At 54.3% G+C, this 23,052-nt stretch overlaps 1 protein-coding gene and 1 pseudogene across 1 annotated transcript in view; one reads left to right on the plus strand and one right to left on the minus strand.

Moving 5' to 3' along the window:
- Positions 1-23,052, plus strand: part of IGSF21 (immunoglobin superfamily member 21) — a 292,572-nt gene that overhangs the window by 209,497 nt on the left and 60,023 nt on the right. The gene's annotated exons all lie outside the window — the stretch shown is intronic.
- On the minus strand, positions 13,685-14,522 carry LOC142428791 (transmembrane protein 138-like; annotated as a pseudogene).

Consider the following 23,052-nt stretch of genomic DNA (forward strand, 5'->3'; position numbering starts at 1 on the left):
TGCTGTCCAGATGATGAAATGGACCAACCGAGAGGGGAGGACACTGCCTAACCTCACACAGCTTCCCAGGCGGGGAGCTAGAGTTGACCCTCAAGCTCTGGAACACCACAGCCCATGGGTGGCCAGTCTGCTAGTTGGGTCCATGAGCTACGGAGGACCCACAGCTCACCCAGGCCACAGTCATTAAGGGCCCCACCCCTGCCAGAACCTGTGTCAGGTGCATTTCAATCGGTGCCCTGTGGGTGGACGCAGACACACACCAGCAAGGGAACACACACAGAGATATACATGCACACAGTTGTCCACGTGTGCACACACAGATAGACATACATACATACATATACACACAGAGATGCACGCTCACACAGATAGGCGTGCACACACATACACACACACACAATCACACACAGGTCTATTGCCCAGGACACTTGGGCTTCCAAGTAGGAAGCTTACAGCATCAGCCACCACCTTAAAGTAGTGCCCCCAGGCAGTTGTCCCTCCAGATGCCTGAGCTCAGGAGGCCAAGTACGACCAGGTCCTGGCCAGGAGCTTCCAGCAGCAACAGCTCTGTCTGTCATGCTGAGAAATCCCTACTACCGACCGTGCTCTGGCTGCCCTGCCTGGGCTCCCACGGAGCAGGTGTCCAGCTCCCTGCCCCCTCCTCCGCCCACCCATCCAGCCTCGGACTTCTACATCATCTGTCTTTGCTCCTCTGCCCCCGGGTTGCCTGCCCTTCTCTGCCTTTTTGAAGTCTGGTGGTGCTTCAGGGCCCAGCTCAAATGCCTGAGAATCAGTCTCTGCCGGTGGAGCTCCAGGTGCTCCGCCACCTCCACACCAGCTCGGTTCAGTCACCTTACAACTATCCACGCACACATCAGCTTCTCCAAAGCCTGGGGCCGAGATCCTTGGCCACCCTGCAGGGGACAGGCCTCCTTCTCTCTCACCACCATGAGGCTGCCCCGCCCCTCATTCCTACCTGCAGACAGAGGTCCTTTGAGGTTCCTGCTTGGCACAGAGGTTTTGCATTCATTACTATCCCAAGGGTTGATAGTTGAATCTACCCAGCTGCACTGAGGCAGAAAGGCCTGGTGACCCAGGAAACCTGCGAGTGTTCTACTCTGTCACGCTGGGGGGTCACAGGAAGTCAGAATCAACTACAGGTCAACAGGTGGTTCAGCAAGGACATGCCCACTGCGTTCTCTCTCCACCCTACCCTGCCCCTGTGATCTGCAGCATGAGGCCATCATCTTGAGATGCCAGAGGCCCCAGGGACTTCCTGGAGGTTCAGGGAGCACTAGAGGTGCTTCTCCTTGGTTGCGTCTTGAGTTGGGGGAGAGGTTTGAGGAAAGGGGCCCAGAGAGGCTCTGTTGATGTCACAGCTGCCACTGATCAGCCCCCTCCGCCCACTCACCCACCAGCCCACTGTCTACTTGCTTGGAGTTCAAGGTGGCCACAGGGGCCCCCAGAACCTACCCTTCTCCCTCCCCTCGACCTCCCCAGGGAGGTCAGCGCTTGAAAAGTTGTCTGCTGCCCTCTGGTGATACACTCAGGTACTGCAACTGGAGGGTCCCTTCTGTGTGTGCGTGCCCCCCATCACCATGGGTTGAGCCTATCCTCAGCCTGCCATCTTGGATTCCCCTCTCTGGGCGGGGGGCAAGGACCCTCCCTCTTCACCTCTGGGTCCGCAGGGTCTCAGTCAGGGCTTGTTGATCTAATGGGCCTGACAGGTTATCCAAATACTGTGACTTCTCTTTTCGCAAGGCCACACTAGCTCCCATCTGTCCATTAGCTGGTGGAACCTGTACAGCCAGCCCTCTCCATGCCCAGGGCCGCCCTCAGGCTCCACGCCCAGGGCCTCGGGCTTCAGCCCAAACAGGGACAGTCACTTGCTCCAGATCACAGAGCAAGCTCTGGGAGAGCTTTCTCAGGCACAGTCTCTCCCTTCTGGGGTCTTGCCAGCTTGCGGGCCGAGCTGCTGCATCCTCTGCGGTCTAGGGAATGGCTGGGCCTGAGTTCACCTCCCCCCACCTCTGGGTAGAAGTTTCTCTTTGCCAGTGGGGTGAGGCTTCTGACTTGATGTCCCCAGGCAGCACAGCATGCGTGCAACCACCTCACATCAGGGGGCTCAGTCTGCTGTTGACCCTGAGAGCAAGTCACAAGCATCTCATTGTCAGCGGAGCCATCGGGAGGCAGTGGGGACTGGGTGTGAGTGCCATGTCCTCACAGCCGGGCAGTTCCAGGGACAGCACAGGGGATGGCGACGGGCTTTTCTGGGAAGAAGTCAGGCACCGGGGCTCTCTGCTACCTGGGCTACGAGATGCAGCCGTCCAGGTAAAAGGGAGAGCAAGCACTGGAGAGGGACAAGGAGGAGCAGTGGCCCAGGGGGCACTGGGGAGCTGGGGGCTCCTGGAAGGGTGGGAAAGGAGGTGGAGAACTCCGCAGAGGCCAGACTGTCTGGAGAGGGCTTTGGAACTTGAGTGGGCACCTGAATCACCTCATTATCGGGCTGCCTGTTCTTTGGGGTGCAGTGAGACTGTTGATGGCCCAGGTGCCGATTTTGAGTGGCTGAGCTGTGGGGCCCAGGTTCTCAGTCTCAGGGGCATGCTAGAAGGGCCCTGGGGACATTTACAAACTGCTAATGCCCTGGCCAGGCCCAGCCAATGACTCATAACTGGGGGTGAGGGTAGGTTTCCACAGTGCAGGCCAGTGTGGGACCCAGTGTGGCAGGTCATGCTGTCCCATGAAGGCTCGGACGTTCTTCTAAGAGGGATGATAGGTCATTAGAGGAGCAGCCAGCTCTTGCTTTATAGTGTCCACTGTGAGAAGACCGCCCTTGCTACTGGGGAGGGTAAAGAGTGGAAGCTAGGTGCCCTCGGGGAGCGGTGGTTAAGCAGTTGGCTGCCGACTGAAAGGTCAGCCGTTGGAATTCAGCAGCCACTCTGTGGGAGAATGACCTAGCCGTCTGCTTACATAAAGATTACCATATTGGAACCCCTTTGGGTCAGTTCTACTGTACCCAAGAGAGTCGCTATGATGAGTCAGGACAACTTGGCGGCAGGGGTTGGGGTGGACCCAGAGATTGCAGAGAGCAGAGGTGCTGGGACTGTGCAGGGTGAGGGTCCCAGGATAAAGAGAGGTGATGGGGGAGGAGTTTGGAAGCAGAGCTGGTGGGTCTCACTGCATCAGACAGAGAAGAGTTCAAGGTAGCCCTGGACCATGGCTGCAGCACATGGAGAGAGGGGCGCTCCAGACGGAGGGGGGAGAGCAAGGAGGACTCACCCCCAGGGCTAGGGCTGGGCACAGAAATTACAGTCTGTTTAAGTTATGCTAGACATGTCTGAGACACCCTCCACCCAGCCACCCACCTACCCACCCAGCCAGTCACTCCTCCACCATCCATCCATCAGCCTACTCACCTATGCATCAACCCACCCACCATTTACCCACTCACCTGTCTACCCCGCCATCCTCCTAGCCACCCCCAACCAGTCACTCCTCCACCATCCACCCATCAGCCCACTCATCTATCCATCCAGTCACTCACCCATCTACCAAACCACCCAGCTACCCAACCACTTATATACCATCCATCATCCATTCATCCATCCATCCATCCATCCATCCATCCATCCATCCATCCACCCTCTCCTTCAAGCAAGCCAAGGCCAATTAAATTGGAACCAGGGGTGGGATGATGGAAACCTGGGGCACAGGACAAGGCTGTGAACTCCGTGGGAGTCACTGTTCCCTTAGCCCTCAGCCTGGATTGACACTGCTCACCCAGAGCGCCGCCCCTTTAATCTCTACATGAAAAGACAAAGAGCAGAGACTGTGGGTGACTGCCCTGGGCTCACCCAGCAAGTCAGCTGGGGAATCCAAACTCAAATCCAGACTTCTCAACAAGAGCCGTTTCCACTCCAGAGTTCAACACAGCTCCCCCCGACCCGCCGCCAAGGGACGGATTTGCTGAGATGGCAAATAATTTATGTATCTGCAGTCAGAAAGCCGGGGCTGGTGGAAATTATCTACACAAGCACGCGCGCATGCACACACACACACACACACACACACACATTATCCTTTTCCTTCTAAGTTAAAAAGAAAAACAAAAAACAAGTAACCGGCCTGTCAGCTTTATTCCTAATTACACAACTACTTTATTGCTAGTATTAAAAAATATTGAAGGCTGAAAATGTCCAGCAAGACTTAATTTAGTAAACAGTTCAGAACAAAGTAGGGGTCGCCGTGACATTTCTTCCCATTAGAATTTGCTCCAAATGGTTCAAGTCTCCTTTTCAATATAGTGTGGCAGCCTAATGAAGTCCCCGGATAAGGGAGATGCCGCTTCCCTCCTGAGGAATGTGTGTTTCCCAGGGTGTGTTTAGGTGGGCGTGATGGTGAGTGGCAACACCAGATGAGCCTAGGGGTCCTGGGAAAATGAGGCTAGAGGGGACAGGAGATGGACTTAGGTGAGCACAGTGCCCAAGTACCCAGTCAGTACTCAATCAATATATGATGGATGGATGGATGGTGAATGAGTGGATGGGTAGGTAGGTGGATGGATGGATAGGAGGGGGGGTGAGTAGATGGATGAATGAATGGTAGGAGAGTCAGTGGGGGTATAGATAGATAAGTGAATGGATGGATAGGTTGGTGAGTTAATAGGTGGGTGGAGGGTACATGGGTGGATGGGTTCAGTAGATGGGTGTGTGAATGGAGGGATGCATGGGTGGATGGATAGATGGATGGTGAATGATAGATGGGTACATAGTGGATGGATTGAGTGAGTGGATGGATGAATGGGTGAGTTGATAGATGGATGGGGGTGTGGGTGGATGGATGGGTGAGTTTCCAGTAGCATCACCAGGGTGTTGCAAAGCTAAACCTTTGCCAAAGAAAAGATGTCACCTCAAACATGGTGATAAAGGTCAGATGGCAGGCAGTTGAAGACTCGCAGGATCGGCAGGCATTATGACAGGCTGTTGTCTAACATCTAAAGAACCAGACTTCAGTGAACCAGATGCAGGATACAAACCCAGTAAAAAGCAAGCAAACTTTCCAACAGCATCCACTTATGTAGGAAGCAGGCCGGAGGAACCGTCCCTTCAATTGACTGCGTCAGGACTGTGACCCGAGTAAAAGGAGTATATCGCACCCTTTTTTTCACAGCTCATGAGTTGTGATTACATCGTTGCAGATCAGGCCATGGTTGCCAAACCGCTGAGAATCCTGGACCAACCAAGTTGACACAAAGCCTAACACTGTCACACCCAAAGTAAGCTCACCTTAACAAATCACAGCTGCAGAGACCCTCTTCCCAAAGAAAGTCACATGCCCAGGTTCCAAGAGTTAGGACTTGAACATATTTGGGGGCGTGTGTGTGTATATGATAATTCAACCCATACCAGATGGTTGGTTTAGTTAGTTGAGAGGTTGATTAGTTGTTTCTTCACCGCCTTTGTTCCTCTCCGTATGATCCTTTTATTTATTCATCGGGGGGTGGTCTTCCTACTTCTCAAATGCCAGCAGCTTAAGGACAGGTCTTGGTCTCTGACTCCTCCCTGTTCCCTCAGTGTCCAGAACAATCACATGCAGCCTCCCACTCAGAGCCAAGGACTACTTCATGTCCTTGGACATGTCGTCAGGAGAGACCAGTGTCTGGAGAAGGACATCCTGCTTGGCAAAGAGGAAGACCCTGGAGGAGATGGACTGACACGGTGGCTGCAGTCAGGCCCGGGCACCATCGTGAGGCTGGCGCCGGGCTGGGCAGTGTGACCAGCTGCTAGTTGGAACCGATTCTGCAGCACTTAGCAGCAACAACGTGTGGCTACACGAGCCCCTGGACAGAGAGGCTGCGGCTCAGACCACTGCATGGCTCTGAGGCTCAAGGTCTGACTCTGAGACAAAGCTTTGTGTGGCCAGTCGCTCACCTTCTCTGAGCCTCAGTTTCCATGTTTGTTCCAGTGCACAAGTGGAAGACGGCGCTGGGCAGTGGACAGCACTCCTGGCTCCAGGGCTCATCCACCCCTCCCTTGGCACAAGATCAAGGGGAACAGGCCCCTAGCTGCCCGGGCTCCATGCACAACCCAGACTGGCCCCAGGGTCCCAGACTGACTAGGCCTGACTCAGGGTCCGCCTCCCCACTGGCCCCAGGGTCCCAGACTGACCAGGCCTGACTCAGGGTCCGCCTCCCCACTGGCCCCAGGGTCCCAGACTGACCAGGCCTGACTCAGGGTGCCCCCCACCCCTCACGTGGTTCTGTGCCTTAGTCTGGGTTCCCAGGAGCCAGCTCCCCCAGTCTGTAGCACTTTCCTCAGGGGCCCGGCTGACCCGCCTCATGATTACTTGGAGAGGCTCGGGAGGCTCTGTTCATTGATTACATATCTCTTTCCTTGACGGGGTGTTTGCTTGCTCATGTCTTTTCTTCCCCCACTGGGTTAATGCTCCCAGGCACATTGAGTGCTTTGTGGGGACCAAGGGACTCGGTCCAGTCGTAACTCTCCCTGGCCCTCGTCACCCCTGCCAAGGGCTTCTGAGCACTTTCATTTAACTTCTCCGGACTCACGGCCCCCATGAGAGAGAGGCTAGAGCACGCGGCCCCAGCTCCCAAGACTAATAATAACAGGGCCGACGTGTGCCGCGCACGCGCCTGCCTGGGACACCCGGCCGCGCAGCAAGCACCACGCACACAGACTCAGAAAGCCGCGTGGCATCACAAGGAGGCAGCTCCTGCCGCTTGCCTCATCTGTGGGAGAGAGAGAAAGAAGCTGCTCAGAGAGGGCAAGTGATGTGCCCAAAGCCGCACGGCAGGCATGAGGCAGAGGTGGGATCTGCATCTACCGGCCAGGTGAGAGGTCAACGGCAGGCCCTGGAAGTGTCCCAGCGTCCTTGGGCGAGAGCACTGGAACCCGTGGCCATGCCCTTGGGCACTGACTGTGCTCTGTCTCAGGCAGGTGCTCTCCGTGGGGACACTGGGTGGAACGAAGTCACTGTGGTGGGGAGGACTGCAGGGGCTATCATCTTCAAAAGGCCAAACCCAGCACCTAGCTTATTGTTCGTGTTAGGGTCTGCCATTGGGGTGTTCTCATCTCACTGTAGGAGGAAGGCCCTAGAAGTGGGCCTCTAGGTCTATACCCCCAAATCCCACTGCTTCCGGCAGATTCCAGCTCATGGCAACGCTGGGCAGAGTAGAACCACACCACAGGGGTTTCCGACTCTAAATCTCTGCAGGAACAGCCAGCCTCGCCTTGCTGCTGTAGCGTGGCTGGTGGGTTCGAACCGCTGACCTTGTGATAAGCAGCCCAACGTTTAACGCACCACCAGGCCAGCGTGATGGACCCTTCAGCTTGGTCTGTGATGGCACCAAGGGGTTCCAAAATGTTGGTGGAAAAATTCCAAGAACTTTATTCCATTTTTCCGTGAGCTTTTTGAGGCCCCCTCATAGAAGGAGTAAGGTCAGAGTGCTCCCAAGAGGCAAGGACGGTAAGACTTCCTCTGACAGACATTGGACATGTTGTCAGGAGAGACCAGTCCCTGGCGAAGGACATCTTGCTTGGTCACCTGGAGGGCCAGAGAAAAGGAGGAAGGCCCCTGAGGAGACGGATGGCCCTGCGCTGTCTCCACGGGCTCAGGCAGAGGGACAATTGAGGACCGGGCAGGGTTTTGTTCTGTTGTGCACGGGGACGCTACTGCACCGCGCAGACTCGATAGCACCTGACAATAACAGAATATCCAGCTCCCCGCGCCGCACACGGGAGGCAGTGTTCTTACCTCCACGTTACAGGTGGGAAACTGAGATGGGAATGCGAAGGGCTTGCCTGAGGCAGACAGCAAAGGGGCGGTCATTCGAACCAGCCTGCTCACTGGACGGCTGCCCTGATCACTGCCTCTCCATTCCCAGCCCCCAGCCCTGGCCCTGCAACTCCGCCCTGAACTTCCCTGGGATACCTGGCAGCCGGTGAGATGCAGGGGCCTCTTCCCTGATTGTAGCCATCTAGGGAAGGTGGGAAAGTTTGGCTCTGATCAAACGAGGCCCATGTCGTGGTGTAACGCTCTATATTCGCCATAAAGCTAATAAACTAATAAATTAGATGGAATGAAAGATCATTGGGCCAGGCTGCACACTAAAGTCTCGCTGTAATTACTCTCTCTGCCTGCGCCAATTTCTCACATTTTGCCTTGGCCGAGATTCCTCAGCTCACCGTGTCCCTAATAAGGCATAGCTCACTCTATAAACATTAAATTGACTTATTTATTTTAAATGACAGTGGAACGGAAAACCACCTTGATAAACCTGTTCTCCGGCATCTGTTTTTCTTGAGAAAAAGCCCAGCGTGGTTTTTTGGCTTCTTTTTTTCCCTTTCCTTTGTAACAAAGGCTCTAGCGGCCCCGGCCAGCATCTCCTCTGTCACCTCTGTTCCAGTTGCAGAAGCTCAATGGCTCCCACGAGCTGGTGGTAGGCAGTCTTTGGGCAGGACGATGAGTCATGTTTAGCTCATAGCAAGGGCAGACGTTGTGTCGGGGGTACTTTGAGCGGGGCCTCTGCTCTGATCTCTGCACTCGGAGTCTGTTTCTTCTTCAGAGCAGCTGGGTGAGGGGTGTCTTGTGAACCCCACTTGGCAAGAATGGCAATGGGGTCAGAGAAGGAAAGGGACTTGCCTGAGGTCACACAAATCCTGGCTGGCAGCCAGGATCCACCCAGTTGGTCAAAGCCAGGGACCCCCTCTCAGCAGACATTCAGTGATGGCCAGGAGGGGCCTGGAATTCAGAGGGGTTGAGCCAGGTTTCAGGAGCTGTGGGAGGAGCCTGGCAGGAGGCCAAGGAGGGGCGGAGCCGGACAAGGGGACAGGGAACCGGTCAGCCTTAGCTGTCTTTCGGAGGCTTTGTGGGGGAGATCTGGGGACTGCGGGAGCCCCGCCTGTTGGTTTGTCCTACTGGGCCAGCTTGCGGGTTCCTGGGACGTCAAGTCGTTGGTATTTCCAAACCAGCAGGGTCATCCTAGTCGGGCAGAGCTTCCAGACTGAAGATGAGGAGAAAAGGTGTGGAGCTCTGCTTCCCAGCGTTAGCAGTAAGACCCCAAGGAACCGCTGGCAAGGGGCGAAGATGCTCCGAGTGTCCTGCTGTGGCTGCAGCAGGGGCTTGGGCAGCCCGGTCCAGAGGATGCCTCAGAGCCTTGGCCTCTGACTGGGCACGTTCTTTGACGGCCTGTGAGGGCCACTCTGTGTCTGTAAGGTTGGAGCAGCACCGCCTCCACCAAGGGGGTTTCTCTTCTCTGGCCCCCAACTCAGTATCTCCACCTGGACAGGGCATCTCCAGCTCCTGGCATGCCCTCCTCGCTGCTTGTCTCTGTGAATGGCCGCTCCATCTGCCAGCTGCCTAAGCTGGAAACCGGGGGATTATCTGAGCGCCCCTTCTCCATCATCACTCCTCTTTCCCCAGCCATCCCCAAGACCCAGCTCCACTCCCTCCTGAATGGGATCCAACTCTCCGTTTCTCTCAACTTCTACCCTGAGTTCCCAGTGCCTGACCGTCCAGGAGTAGGTCACCAGGACTTTCTTCCGAGGCGCTCTGGGCAGACTCGAACCACCCGCCTTTTGCTCAGCAGCCAAGTGTGTTCACCGTGCGCACTCGCAGAGGCTCCAGTGCTCATGGGTATTGTTGCACTGGCTTCCCAAGGCTCTGCCCACATGCCCACTCCGTCCTCCCCCTCCCTTCATTGGGTATGAGGGTAGGGCCGGCCTTCTCATGCCTCCATCCTCACCACAGCCTCAGATCTCCAGTGGCTCTCACTGCTCCATGGAGAGAAAGACTAACTCTCTAACTCAATCCAGCCGCTCTGCAGGACCTGGACCCCACCAGCCTCACCCCCTTCAAGTCATGTCGCCCTCCCGTCACCCTCTGGGACCACCTGCACAGGCCTTCCTTCACTTCCATCCCAAGGTGTTTTGCACATTTGGTTCCCTCTGCCTAGCACTCTCACCTGCCCCTACTTCCTCTCCCCTGCCATCTCACCTGGCTCACCTGCTCCTTCTGACTCTGAGTAGCTTCCACAGGAAAGCATGCCCTGGCTCTCCAGGATAGCTTGATGGGGTCCTCCTGCTGTCAACACAGCTAGCACCCCAGTTATCTTGTACAACTTGTCCACCTGTTCATTAAACACATGTCTAGCTGGTTAAGCCTATCACTTTCTATAGTGCCAGAAAGCACATCCTGTGAGGACAGGGGTTATGTCTGTCTTCCTCACTGCTAGTTACCTAGATACTCAATGAAGAACTGTTGTCTGGATAGGTGAAAGGGTGGATGGGTGAGTGGATGATGGATGGATGGGTGTATGCATAGTGGAAGAGAAGGATGGATAGTTGAATGGCTGATTGGTGGGTGGATAAATGTATGGATGGATGAATGAATGGATAAAGATGGCATATAGATGAATGATCTGAATATTTCATGAGGTCCTGTGTAAAAGCACCAGCACAGTCCCTAACATAGAATGGTCACTCAGTACACATTGGTTAGGATGGTGTGTTAGTCTGGGTAGACTAAAGAAACAAATCCAGGGACCTTCATATGTGTGTGTGAGAGAGATATTTATATCAAAGAGCAATTGTATGTTGAGAAAACATCCCAGCCCAGTCCAGATCAAGTCCATAGATTCGATATTAGTCCATACTAGTCCATATGTCCAATACTAGTCCATAAATTCCTCTTTAGACTCACGCAGCACATGCAATGATGGCAAATGCAGAAAGTCACAGGCCAGTGGTGGATCCAGTGGTGATGGAAGCATATCAGCCCTGGCGTGGGTCTCCACGTGGCTCGTCCAGCTCCAGGCCTTTGGCTGCCATCAGCATGGCTCCATGTGGCTTGTCAACAGGAAGGTGAAGCAGAGAGTGTGTGTGTCTCACCTCCAGGGAGGAAGACAGGAGTTCCCAGAATCCTCATGAGAAAGCCACACCCACACAAAATCATCAATCAGGTTGTGACCTGATTGACACGCTAGACCCTGCCCCTGTAACCTATTTAACAAGTTGACATGAAATTATGTAACTACCACAGATATACAAAGACCCCCTTTTCTCCCCTTGCCCTCCCCCCTGCTCTGGGCCAGGGATTCCCATTTGCCTCTCAGGCTCACCTTCTAGAAGGCAGAGCCCCTGATGGGAAACTGAGACCCAAAGTCAGCCTGAGTCAGAGGCATGACAGAGGCCCATTGAAGTCCATGGCCAATGCTGGTCACTGGGCTCTACCAGGCAATGCTGCAGACCAGAAGCTGTGGGTAGTGTGGAGACCTTGGGTGCTGTCGGAACAGAGCTGTCACCCTGCCTGTCCTTCCTGGTGTGGGCGTGGCCACCACCAGAGCCACAGTGTGAGCTCCAGAGCTGAGCTGGGACATTGTGGTGCCTCCTACTGATGGTGGCAGATCCCATACTCCCAGCCCCTTTGTTGTACACACAGAACGTCCTCCTGCCTGGGGGTTCCTTCTGGTCCGTCATCCTCTCTGACCTTCACTGCCGGCTTGAGCAATTCACCGTTGTCTTGTGTGCAGCTAAGACCCTGATTTTATCCTGTCTTGTGTTTCTGAAGGATATATATATATATATCCCTAATTAAATAAATGACAGACTTGAAACTCAGGAGTTTCACATGCAGATCTATTTGGGGCTTTTCCTTAACAAGCGGAAAGTGTGGCTTTTCGAAACTGGGCTGGCATCACCACGTTCCACCCATCCACAGCCATGAGGCGGGGCTGGGTTGAAGGCAGGTCCACACCATTGTATTCCCTCCCCCTGCTCCGCTGGCATTCCTTGAGGCTAAGGCGCAACGAAACCCTAACATACGTGTGCCTTACACCAGGTGCCAGGTGCTTTCTCTCTCTCCTAAGAGCCCCAGGTAGCCTGTGGAGAGCTGGCGGGTGCTTTACAGTGTGGCACAAGCCATTTGCTCTCAACTTCTAGCCCAAAGGTTGGCCATTCAAACCCACCCCGCAGTGCTGCAGAAGAAAGACGTGACAATCTACTGCTGTGAAAACTGTAACCAAGTAACCCCACCGCGTGGTTCTACCCTCTACCACCCCACACAGGAGTCAGAAGTGACTCAGCAGCAGCAGGCTTTAAGTGTGATCGTTGCTACGGATGTTACAATGTGGTTTCAGGAAGTTGCGCCTGACACCTTCACTCCCAGGCCATCGGTCACAACTTGGTCACATGGCCACCTCTAGCTGCAATGTTTGCTGGGCAAGGTAGTCTTTATTTCAGACAGCTGTGTGTCCAGCTAACAGCCAGGGGGTGGTTCTATTACAATGAAAGGAGCCCCTGGGTGGCCCAAACAGTTCACAGGCTTGACTGTTGGCTGTTCCGATCCATCCAGAGACCCCTCAGAAGAAATGCCTGGCTATCTCCTTTGGAACAGGGCTCAGTACAGTTCTAGTCGGCCTGAGTCAGGATCCACCGGCAGCCACTGGATGGTGGTTGAGTTGTCGGCTTCCTCACTGAGACCGTGAGCCCAGGAAGCTGGCCCTGCCTTTGACTTTGCTCTGGCTTCTGGTCCTTCGTCAGGGACTTGTCACTTGTCTCAGGAAAGCCAAAGAAGATGGCTTGTGTCAAACGACCAGGCAAAGTTTGTGGCACTTAAGACTAGCTCCAGGACTGTCTATTGCACCCGTTCTTAGACAGACAGACAGCCGCTCGGCTGCCTTCCTCCCCTCCCTGAGGCCTTTGCTCATAGGTCTCCTCTGACCACATGCAATTTAAACATCTGTTGTGACTCCACCTCTATCCCTAACAACAGCCCTGGTGAAACAGTGATTACAGTTTGCGATGTGATCTGCAAGGTCAGAAGTTCGAAATCACCAGCACTCCTGGGGAGAAAGACTGGGCTTTCTACTCCCGGGAAGAGTTACAGTCTTGGAAACTCACATGGCCAGTTCTACCCTGCCCTATAGGGTCGCCATGAGTCGGCTTCAACTTCAGGGCAGTGAGTTGGGTGTGGGCTTGGTCTGTCCCCGGCACTCTAGTCCCACCCTGCCCTTCTTTTGCTAAATCAACACAAGCCCAGCAACATGCTCATTTTCAACGCTTACTTTGGAGCTCTGGTGACATCGTGGTGATGTGCTGGGCTGCTATCTGCAGGCCAGCAGTTCGAAACTACCTGCCACTCCTTGGGAGCAAGATGGGGCTTGCTTTCTGTTCCTGTAAAGAGTTACAGTCTAGGAAACCCACAAGAACATTCCTGCCTGTCCTACAGGGTCTCTGTGAGCAAGCATCAACTCGATGGGACTTAGTGTGGTTTTGTGTGTATGTGTCTGTGTATAATCTGTTTTTCTTATCTAGTCACAGCCACAGGTGATAGGAATTTTTCATTGTTTAGTTCAAAGTTGTATGCCCAGCTCCTAGAACAGGATGCTAAACTAATAAACAGTTCCTTGGAGACAATTCTTACACATGGTGACCCGCTGTGTACCAGTAGAATGATACTCCATGGCAGGGGTCCTAAAACTTTTTTAAAAGGGGGCCAGTTCACTGTCCCTCAGACCTATTGGAGGGCCGGAGTATAATTTAAAACAAAAAAACTATGAACCAATTCCTATGCACACTGCACATATATTTTTTGTTTTGGTTTTGGTGAGGGAAAAATCTATTCCCTGTTTAGAAAATGGTGGTGAGGAGAAGCACCTTGGGTATCAAATTTAAGAGTCGGAGGTGTGGGCAGTCAGGTGCTCAGGAGCCTCCCTCTGGGCCCATTCAGCCACGAGGACGTGGTGCATGGACAGCAGGCCCAGGAGGTTCTCCTGTGCCACACACCCTAAAGGACAGGCACAGAGCTCCCAGAAGTCAGAGGTTCTGAGAGGAGGATGAAGGGGTGGGGCAGGAGAGGGTGGGGCACGGAGCTGAGGTCGGCAGGAGGGACTCAAACACTTGAATGTGCAAGAGGGGAGGCTCTTCCTTCGGGAATGCCGACCACATGGGCCTGCACGTGTCCGAGCAGGCCAACCTCCAATTGGGAGCAGCACATGGAAGGAAGAGCGCCTCCCAGGGTTCTGAGGAGGTCACCTTCGACCGTGCAGGAACTCCTGTGCAGCCAGAGCGAGTCCTGGTAGAAGCGCGGCTCCCCAGTCGCACAGCCGTCCGCTTATAGAAGTAATAGTAGAGGACGGCCGCTAGTCTCAGAAACACAGTGTTTGCAGGCCATTGGTCCAGACATAGTGGTTGGGGTTTTTCCAGCTTAAGTTCATCACCCAGATGTGAAGGGAGATGCTGGGGGCGAAGTAGACCACTGTCAGGAGGATGGTGTCTTTGAACTTGTGCAACAGGAGGCTGACCAACCCTCCTGGAAGACGAAGGTGTTGAAGAACATGAGGCAGACGATGATGATGTTGAAGAGGATTGCAACGTCCTGGGGGATGGAGAGGAGGAGCTGGCTGACGGGAGCTATTCGGAGGAGCTCTGAGAAGGAGTTGACAGAGGTCATAGGTCAGCAGCAGGCACTGCAGCGAGCGCCAGGCTGTAGTTACTGGTCGGGAGCATCTTCCTTCTGCATTCTCTTGGGCCTTCTGGGGCACATTCCAGAGTTTTCCAGAAACAGCTCCTGGCTTGAGCACCCACACAGAATAAGAAGCCTGCACTCTGAATCAGGGCTGTTTCGCTCGCTCCAAGGCAAGGATCTCAAAGAGCCATCCTCGGTTGTCATGGGGACGCCTTCCTGGCTTCCGGAAACCAGATTTCAACACTGGAAGTGCCTGGAGGACACGAGCACCATTCCGCCTACAGCCCTGGGCTTTAGCTCCGAGCTTTATGCTTTATGTTTGGAAAGTCGTTGTCCTGGGCCACCTGCCCCAGGACTCCTGCTGACCAGAGCCTCCTGTCCCGCTGTGGGGCAGCTGCGGCCCGAAGCTTCGCTGGCCTGGAACCTTTCCTTTCGCAGGGGCTGGAAGGCTCAGGATCAGACAGGCCCATCACAGCGCCTCTGGTCCCTGGAACCTGGGCTAGGGGTTAGAAATGCCATTGGAGGAAAAGGTACAGGGGCCAGGGAAAGGCGACAGCACCTTGGGGTGCTGGTCTGAGGTGACACGCGGCCTTGCACATATATTGAAGTAAAAAAACCAAACGGGGCAAAAACACCCAGCGGATGGGCCAGATAAATGTCCTCGGCGGGCCACATGTGGCCCCGGGTCATAGTTTGATGACCCGGCTCCACGGGGTTGTCAATGCTGGTTTCACTGAAGATCCCCAGGCTTTTCTTCCTGGGTGCTTCTGGGTGAACTTGGACCTCCAACCTTTGGATTAGCAGCTGAGCAAGTTAACCATTTGTGCCACTCAGGGACACTGAGCACACTAATCAAACCCAATACCATCAAGTTGATGCCAACGCATTGTGAGCCAATATCGGGTTTCTAAGACTGTAAATCTTTAGGGCAGCGGTTCTCAACCTGTAGGTCATGACCCCTTTGGGGGGGTCGAATGACCCTTTTACCGGGGTCGCCTAAGGCCATCGGGAAAACACATAAATATTTCACGATATATAATTACATATTGTTTTGTGATTAATCACTATGCTTTAATGATGCTTAACGATGCTCAATTTGTAACAGTGAAAATGCATCCTGCAGATCAGATATTTACATTATGATTCATCACAGTAGCAAAATGACAGTGATGAAGTAGCAACAAAAATAATTTTGCGGTTGGGGGTCCCCACCACATGAGGAACTGTATGAAAGGGTCATGACATTAGGAAGGTGGGAACCACTGCTCTATAGGAACTCATCGATGGGTCTGATCGACCAACTTTGAGGTTTGCAGCCTAGCTCACTATAATAGCTCACCCCATCGGGTCAGTTCTGACTCAAGGTGATCCTGTGTGACAGTAGAACTGCCTGCGCGGTGACTTTCCAAAACTGTAACTTTACGCGAGTGGAGAACCTCATTGTCTTTCTTCCAGGGAGCGGCTGGTGGTTTCAAACTGCTGCCCTTGTGATTAGCAGCCCAGCACCCAGCCCACATGGCCACTGGAGCTCCTTAGCAATATAATAGATGCTCAGTAAAATGATGCTCACTGAGTGACGGCAGGAACAGGCGTTTTCTGCATGCCTACTCTGCGCCAGGCACTGTCTAAGGCATGAGCGATGGGGCAGGGATCGAGACACCTGCCAGTCTCTGGAGCCCAGAGCCAAACACACTACGATAAATACTTCTTACCTTGAATAGAAGCTTGGTGCCAGCGAGAGCCCAGGCATTTTAATTTTGTTTTGACAAAAGAGGTTGATGGGAGAGGCTGGCCGGCTCTCTGGCTCCCATCTGCCGGCTGCACCGGCTGCACCGGCGCCCGGGCCTAACCTTCCCTGCCCGCAGCCCCACGTAGCTCAGGACAGTAAAGCATAATTGGCCTGCCCTACTTTGCAAGAGAAGCTGGAGTGAAGGATTGGGTTTTGGTGGGCTGACCTGCTTAAGAGCCTTAGGAGGGAGCTGGGAGTTTCCACTTTCCACTGCCAAAGCAAGGCTGTTTTTAGCCGGGCTTTGATGAAGCAGCGGGATTTGGTTCAGCTAGGGGTCGTCCATCAGCTGACCTGCTTGGGAAAGGCCTCCTGCTGGGGCCAGCATGGACTGCTGGTGTGCAGGTAGAGAAGGAAGATTTGCTGTCCTCACCTTGGCTAATGGGGCCTGACCCTTCCCAGAGGAGGGGTGGCCTCCAGGCCAGGAGCAGAACTTTCATCTCTTTGATGGACTCTCAGAGCCAGACAGACCCGAGAACCTGCCCCAGTTCCTCCACTGATTACCTGGGCGACCCTGGACAAATGGCCCCAGCCTCTCTGAGCCTGTCTCCTCAGCTCTTAAACGAGGTCTATCATTCTGAGCTTGCTAGGAGGTTATAGGTACTAAATGACACCATAGAGCTGGGCGCCAGGCCCCCCAGGTTTGGGGACATTTCTCCTGCCCACTGGAAGCTGGGCTGGCCAGCAGCTGTCTGGTGGGGGTGGGGATTGAAGGCTGACTGGGCCCTGGCAGGCAGACTAGGCGTCTCTGAATGGCCTTGTTGTGTGCCACTGCTTTTTTGAAGGTCAAGATCATTGCGTGGAGCCTCTTTTGTGATCCTTTGTTGACTGTGGTTGGAGAGCTAGACCTCTGGAGCACTAAGTGATGAATTCTGGCTAGTAGTTTGCTTCCAGGAAAAATGAGGTCGCTGCAGATGACGGGGTCCCCAAGGAAGGGTGTGCTCAGGGCTCCTGGGTTGCCTCACTGGCAGGGGGCCCAGAGTCCAAAGCAGCACTGGAGAGCTCCTGTCTGCTCCCTCAATGACCTCAGAGGCCCCTCTCCATCTGCTTCTTTCCACCATCACCTTGCAGCAACCCCGGCCCGTCCATCTGCTGGGTGGAAGGCCCGAGCAACAACCAACTCCAAAGGCAAGGAGCCAAGGCACTATGAACCTGGACCCCAGATCTGGCCTGCCAGTGTACAAATCCCAGCTTTGACCTTCTCTAGCTGGGTGACCTTGAACAATTCACACCTACCAGCTCAGTGCCTCTCCTACCTAGTTGTTGGGTAATCGTGAAGATCAGGGGGCTTCAAGGTGTGATGTAGTGCTTACCCATTTGAATGCTAACTGCAAAACCGGCAGTTGGAAAACACCAAGCCACTCCACGGGAGAAAGAGAGAGTTTTTTATTCCCATAAAGACTTAAAGCAAAACAAAACAACAACTCACTGTCACCGAGCCCATTCCAGCGCAAAGCAGCCCTTTCCTATAGGAAGGTGTAGACTGTCCCTGTGGATTCTGAGATTGTAATTCTGTATGGAAATAGAAAGTCTCGACTTTCTTCCACAAAGCAGCTGGCAGTTTTGAACTGGGGGCCTTGCGCTTAGTAGCCCAAGACAATCACTACGCCGCCAGGGCGCCAATGAATAGAAGAGATATATAAAAAGAGTAAAGAGTATTCCATGCTGAGTAAACATGTAGAGTTACAGTCTTGGGAACCCACCGGGGCAGTTCTACCCTGTCCTATAGGGTCCCTATGGGTTGGCATTGACTCAGTGACAGTGAGTTGGGGTGTGGAGTAGGTCAAGGAGCCCTGGTGGTATAATAGATTACCCACAGGTTTAGTAGTTCAAAAACACCAGCCGCTCCCTGGGAGAAAATTGAGACTCTCCACTCCCAGGAAGAGTTAGCCCTGGAAACCTACAGGGCGGTCTACGCTATCCAGTAGGGTCTCTATGAGTCAGAATTGACAAGATGACAGTGAGCTTGAAGTGAGCTTCACAGATGGGGAAACTGAGGCACCAGGGTGAAATGACATAACTAGTCTGAGATCCTGCCACTAGGAGGGCCACCACAGGGCCTGCTGTGACTGTGATTTCCTTCCTTTTTGATGCTGAATTCACACATTTGTTCATCAACGGGATAGCACATTTTGTCATCCGTGTGTCTTCTAACTTCACATTTTGGCCTATACTGCGAGTGGGATTTTCTTCGAGTGGTGGGGGGTGGCGAGGGGTGGAAGGGTGAGGGCCTTTGGTGACAGTGGACTCCCTGGGTGGTGCAAATGGTCAGGGCCTCCATCTCAGCCAGAGGGCGGGCCCAGGGACCCACGGAGCAGTTCTACTCTGCACACAGGTGGTCGAGGCAGACCCTGAGACAGGCCTCACGACTCCAGCCAATGGGGTGTGTCAAATGGCTCCCTCCTCCAAGACCTCACCCTAGGGCCTGCACGCCATGGTCACAGAGAGAAAGGAGCCTGCCCACACTCGGGCTTGGCTATGCTCATGGATGGGAGCCAGAGAGGTAGCTGGCACAGGGAGCACAGGGCAGTCACCGTCCCTGTCCCCCCCCCCCCCCAACCTCGTCCCCGGCGGCAGTATTGGTCCCAGTGGACTTGGGGTTTCATGGTTTCAGAGTTCTTGGGTTAACCTATGCAACTGCCGCCCCAAAGGTTAGTGGTTCCAGTGCCCCCGGAGCACCTTGGAAGAAAGGCCAGGAGATCCCCTTCCCAAGCGTTCACCATGGACTCCTCTGCAGGGCCGGTCCACTCTGACATATACTGTGGCCACGAATCAGAATCAGCTCCACTGTCACTGGTTTGTGACTCAGGACGTCAGCCCCGCCCACAGCCAAGAGGTCAGGCAGTTTCCGGAGAAGCAGCAGCACAGGAGTCGCAAGGAGGTGGGGACAGCCCTGTCCCTAGGCCTCTCTGCCTCATTCCCCTGGTACACACCAACTTTCCTTTGGCCAGCTGCCTGGCACCCAGCTTGCCACTGCCCAGTAGCTTTTTCCATGGGTGCGAACCTGTGACTGTCAGGCCTGAGATGGTATGGGATGAAGGCAGAGTAGGTTGAAGGAAAGTCCTGAACCCCCACTCCTCCTGCCCTTGCCTTCCCCAGCCCAGACCCTGACTTGGAGCAGGCTGAGTGGTGAGGGGCTAAATGGATCAATCAGGCCTGGTCCTGGTTTCCATGGCAGCAGCAAGAGGCTCTTGAAGTGGGGCCTGGAGAGGAAGGGAAGGAGGGAGCGGAGAGAGAGGGCTGGGGAGCGGGGAGTGGAGAGCCAGGAAGATGAGGTTAGCAGAGAAGCCCAGGCTGGTGGTGGTCCTGTGTCTGGGGCCTGGGCTGAGGGCGTGGGATGAAGTGGGTGGGCAGGAGCAAGGACAGCCCTGGCCTTCTACCAGCTTGGCGAGCAAGGATGGGGTGGGGAGGGGCCAGAAACCCCAACTCAGTCTTTCCCAGTGTCACGCCCTGGTCCTGGGTGATCCGGGAGCCCCAGTGGAATCCCAGATTCATCAGTGGGAAAGATGCGTCTGATTTCCAAGAGACTTTGATTTCATGCTGAAAACAAGCCACGGCTCCAGGCTTAAAAGGGGCAACATCAGTGTGGCCATCCCTGCATGAGTAGGGCCAGGTCTTTCCGTGGTAGTCCTCAGGCAGAGGCCCCTCCAACCAATCATCGTAGTGCAGAAGCTGAGGTCCTGCGGGGAGTGACTGACTTTTCTGAGGTCACATGGTCCCAGGAGGCCCCAGTTGAACTGGGAACCAGATCTGGGGGCTCCTGGCCCACACTCTAAGGCACCACCACCCTGGCACCCCTTTCCACCACCACTGCTGGTCACCAAGTCCGCCCCTCCTCCTGGCACCCCCATGTGTGTCGGAGTAGCACTGGGTGGTCAATGGCTGGCTTTTCAGTCGTAGATCGTCAGGCCTTTCTTCTGAGGCACTTCTAGGTGGACTTGAACCCCCATCCTGGCAGTGCTTGTACCGCTTAGGGAACCCTCGCTCCCTTTCACCCCAACCCCCCACACCCATGGTCCTCAAGTCCATTCCAATCATAGAGACCCTGTGGGGGAGGGGAGGGCTGCTCCAGGGGGCTCCCCAGGCTGTAAGCCTTTGCAGACACACACCCGCCACATCTTTCTCCCCAGGAGCAGTGGGTGGTCTCAGCCCACCAACTCCTCTGTGAGTGGCAGAGCATTAACCACTGCGAGACTGGGCCTTCTTCCTCCCCCAGACTCAAACCAATCAACTCACAGTCTGGGAGGCAGGCTCAGAAACACCATACTCACGGTCTTCAGGGCAGCTCACAGTGACTCCATAGGACCGGCAGAACAGCCCCTGTGGGTGTCTGAGACGATTCACTCTTGACTGGAGGAGAAACCCTCATCTTTCTCCCAAGGAACGGCTGGTGGTTTTGAACTGCCGGCCTTGCGGTTAGCAGCGTGCCACTCCTATTTGCTGCCACCAGGATTCCTCTTTCTTCCTCTTCCCTTGCAGCCAAATAATAGGAACAGAGGGCGGGGCTCAGGCAGGCCAGTGGGAGGAGGACCGTAAGTTGGTTGGCAACATGACTTTGGCATTGACACCACCTGTTGTCAAGGTCTTTTCCTCCGGGGCAGAACCAAGGCTAGAGGTGGCCCTTGGCCCCTGAAGAAGGAGGATGCTGGGGAGAAGGGAACTCTGGGGGTTAGGAAGGCACCAAGGAGCCCAGAACTCCTCCCCTTCTGCCTCTCTCCTCCTTCATCCCTCCTGACCGTGCCAGCTTTCGATGGGTGCCCAGGATGTTTTGCAGCCACTGAGTGATTACAGGATGGCGATCATTCGGGGTTAGAAAGGGGATGAAATCATGCTGATGGTTTCTAACGGCCCAGAAAGGAGTGTGTGGGCCTGCTCTGTGTGTGTACGAGGAAGTCACTCAAGCTCTCTGCGGGGAGGGGGCTCAGCCCTGAGGTCAGGTGAATCTCTGGTCACCTCAGACCCCTGCTTGGCTCAGCCTCCCCACCCTGATGCCACCAGGGCCCACCCCCACCCTCGTGAAAGCCGCCTCTAACTGGCCCTGCCTCGCCTCAATTACAGTGCAAAACCAAAGCAAACTGCCCAGTCCCAGACACACCAGGACCAGCAGGTTACTCTAGTTGGGTGACTAGTTAGACTGGGAGACCTTGAGGGTGAGTGTCCTTTCTGGCTCTGATGTTGTTGTTGTCAGGTGCCATCAAGTTGGCTCCAACCCACAGCAGCCTTATGCACAACAGAACCAACCACCAGCCGGTCCTGTTCCATCCTCACAAGTGTTCCTGTGCTGGAGCTCATTGCAGCCACGGCCAGCCAATCTCCTTGAGGGCCCTCCTCATTTCCGCTGCCCTCTCCTTTACCAGGCACGATGCCCTTCTTCAGGGACTGGTCTCTCCTGACAGCATGTTCAAAGACTAAGTCTCGCCATCCTTGCCTCTAGGGAGCGCTCTGGCCGTCCTTCTTCCAAGACAGTTCAGTTTGTCTTTTGAGGGGTGCATGGTACCTTTAATTCTGTTCTTCTCCAGCACCGCAATTCAAAGGCAGTGATTCTTCTTCTGTCTTCCTTCTTCACCATCCAACTTTCTCATGAGGAGGAGGCAATGGAGGATCCGTGGCTTGGATCTGGCCCACTTTAGCCCTCACAGTAACATCCTTGCTTTTCAATGCTCGAAAGAGCTCTTGCATGGCAGACTTGCCTATATCAACGTGTCTTGATCTCTTGACTGCTGCTTCTGACATTAAAGGAGTACAATTCCCAGCTTCCTCCATGGACACCTTGTGCCCACCACACAGGTCCTTTAGGTCAGGAGAGTCAGGTGTGACTGCCACCCAGGCCCACTGGCTCCACACCTCCCCAGGGAGTGTCTCTCCATTTGGCCCTTGAAGGACTTGCTCAGAAAGGGCTTGCCATGGATTGGTCAATGGGGGTAAGATCGTCTGTGGATGTCACCGGGTGGTCCTTGTCCCCTGGGTAGAAACTTGCCTCTCCACTCACTGCTTCCTAGGAAAGTCCCGGAACTATTATCAGGAGGTGGCTCAATTGTTAGTACCTGAGGTGACCTTAGCCAAGTTGCACCAGGCAGAATGAGACAATTGCCTCCCTCTGGAATCTGGTCTCACTTTCCAGGGTAAGCTTGAGAGTAGAAGGGCCTCCTGTGGACCAGGAAGAGGTCACACACGCCCTGTCCCCCAGAAGCCAGAAAGTGGGCAACAGATGCAGGGTAGGGTCTCCCAGGGTGGAGTCCAAATTCAGAATTAAGTTAGTGAAGAGCACCAGGGATGGAGGCCCCTTTGTGGGCGAGTGACACTTGCAAGGCTCCAAAATCCACCCTTGGATACATCTCACTCAACAACTACTCACTAAACACCTACCGCACGCCCCAACCTTTCAAGCTTTGGGTTCTGTCATTTGGGACTTTGTGATATCAATAAAAGGGTAGGTGGATGGATGAGTGGCTAGTTGGGTGAATGGAAGGGTGAATGGATGAACGGCTTGATGGATGAATGGATAGTGGATAGTTGGGTGGATGGAAGGATGAATGGATAGTGGATGGTAAATGAGTGGATGGTAGATGGATGCATGCATGGATGAGTATTGAGTGGATAGTGGATATATGAATGGATGGATGGGTGGATAGTGGATAGTTGGTGGATGGATGAATGGACGGTGTGTGGATGAATGGTGGATGGTACATGAGTGAATGGTGGATGTATGTATGGATGGATAAGTGGATCATTGAATGGATAGTGGATATATGGATGGATGGGTGGATGGTAACTGGATGGATGGA

Source organism: Tenrec ecaudatus, chromosome 1 (genome assembly GCF_050624435.1).
Source record: "Tenrec ecaudatus isolate mTenEca1 chromosome 1, mTenEca1.hap1, whole genome shotgun sequence".
NCBI lineage: Eukaryota > Metazoa > Chordata > Mammalia > Afrosoricida > Tenrecidae > Tenrec > Tenrec ecaudatus.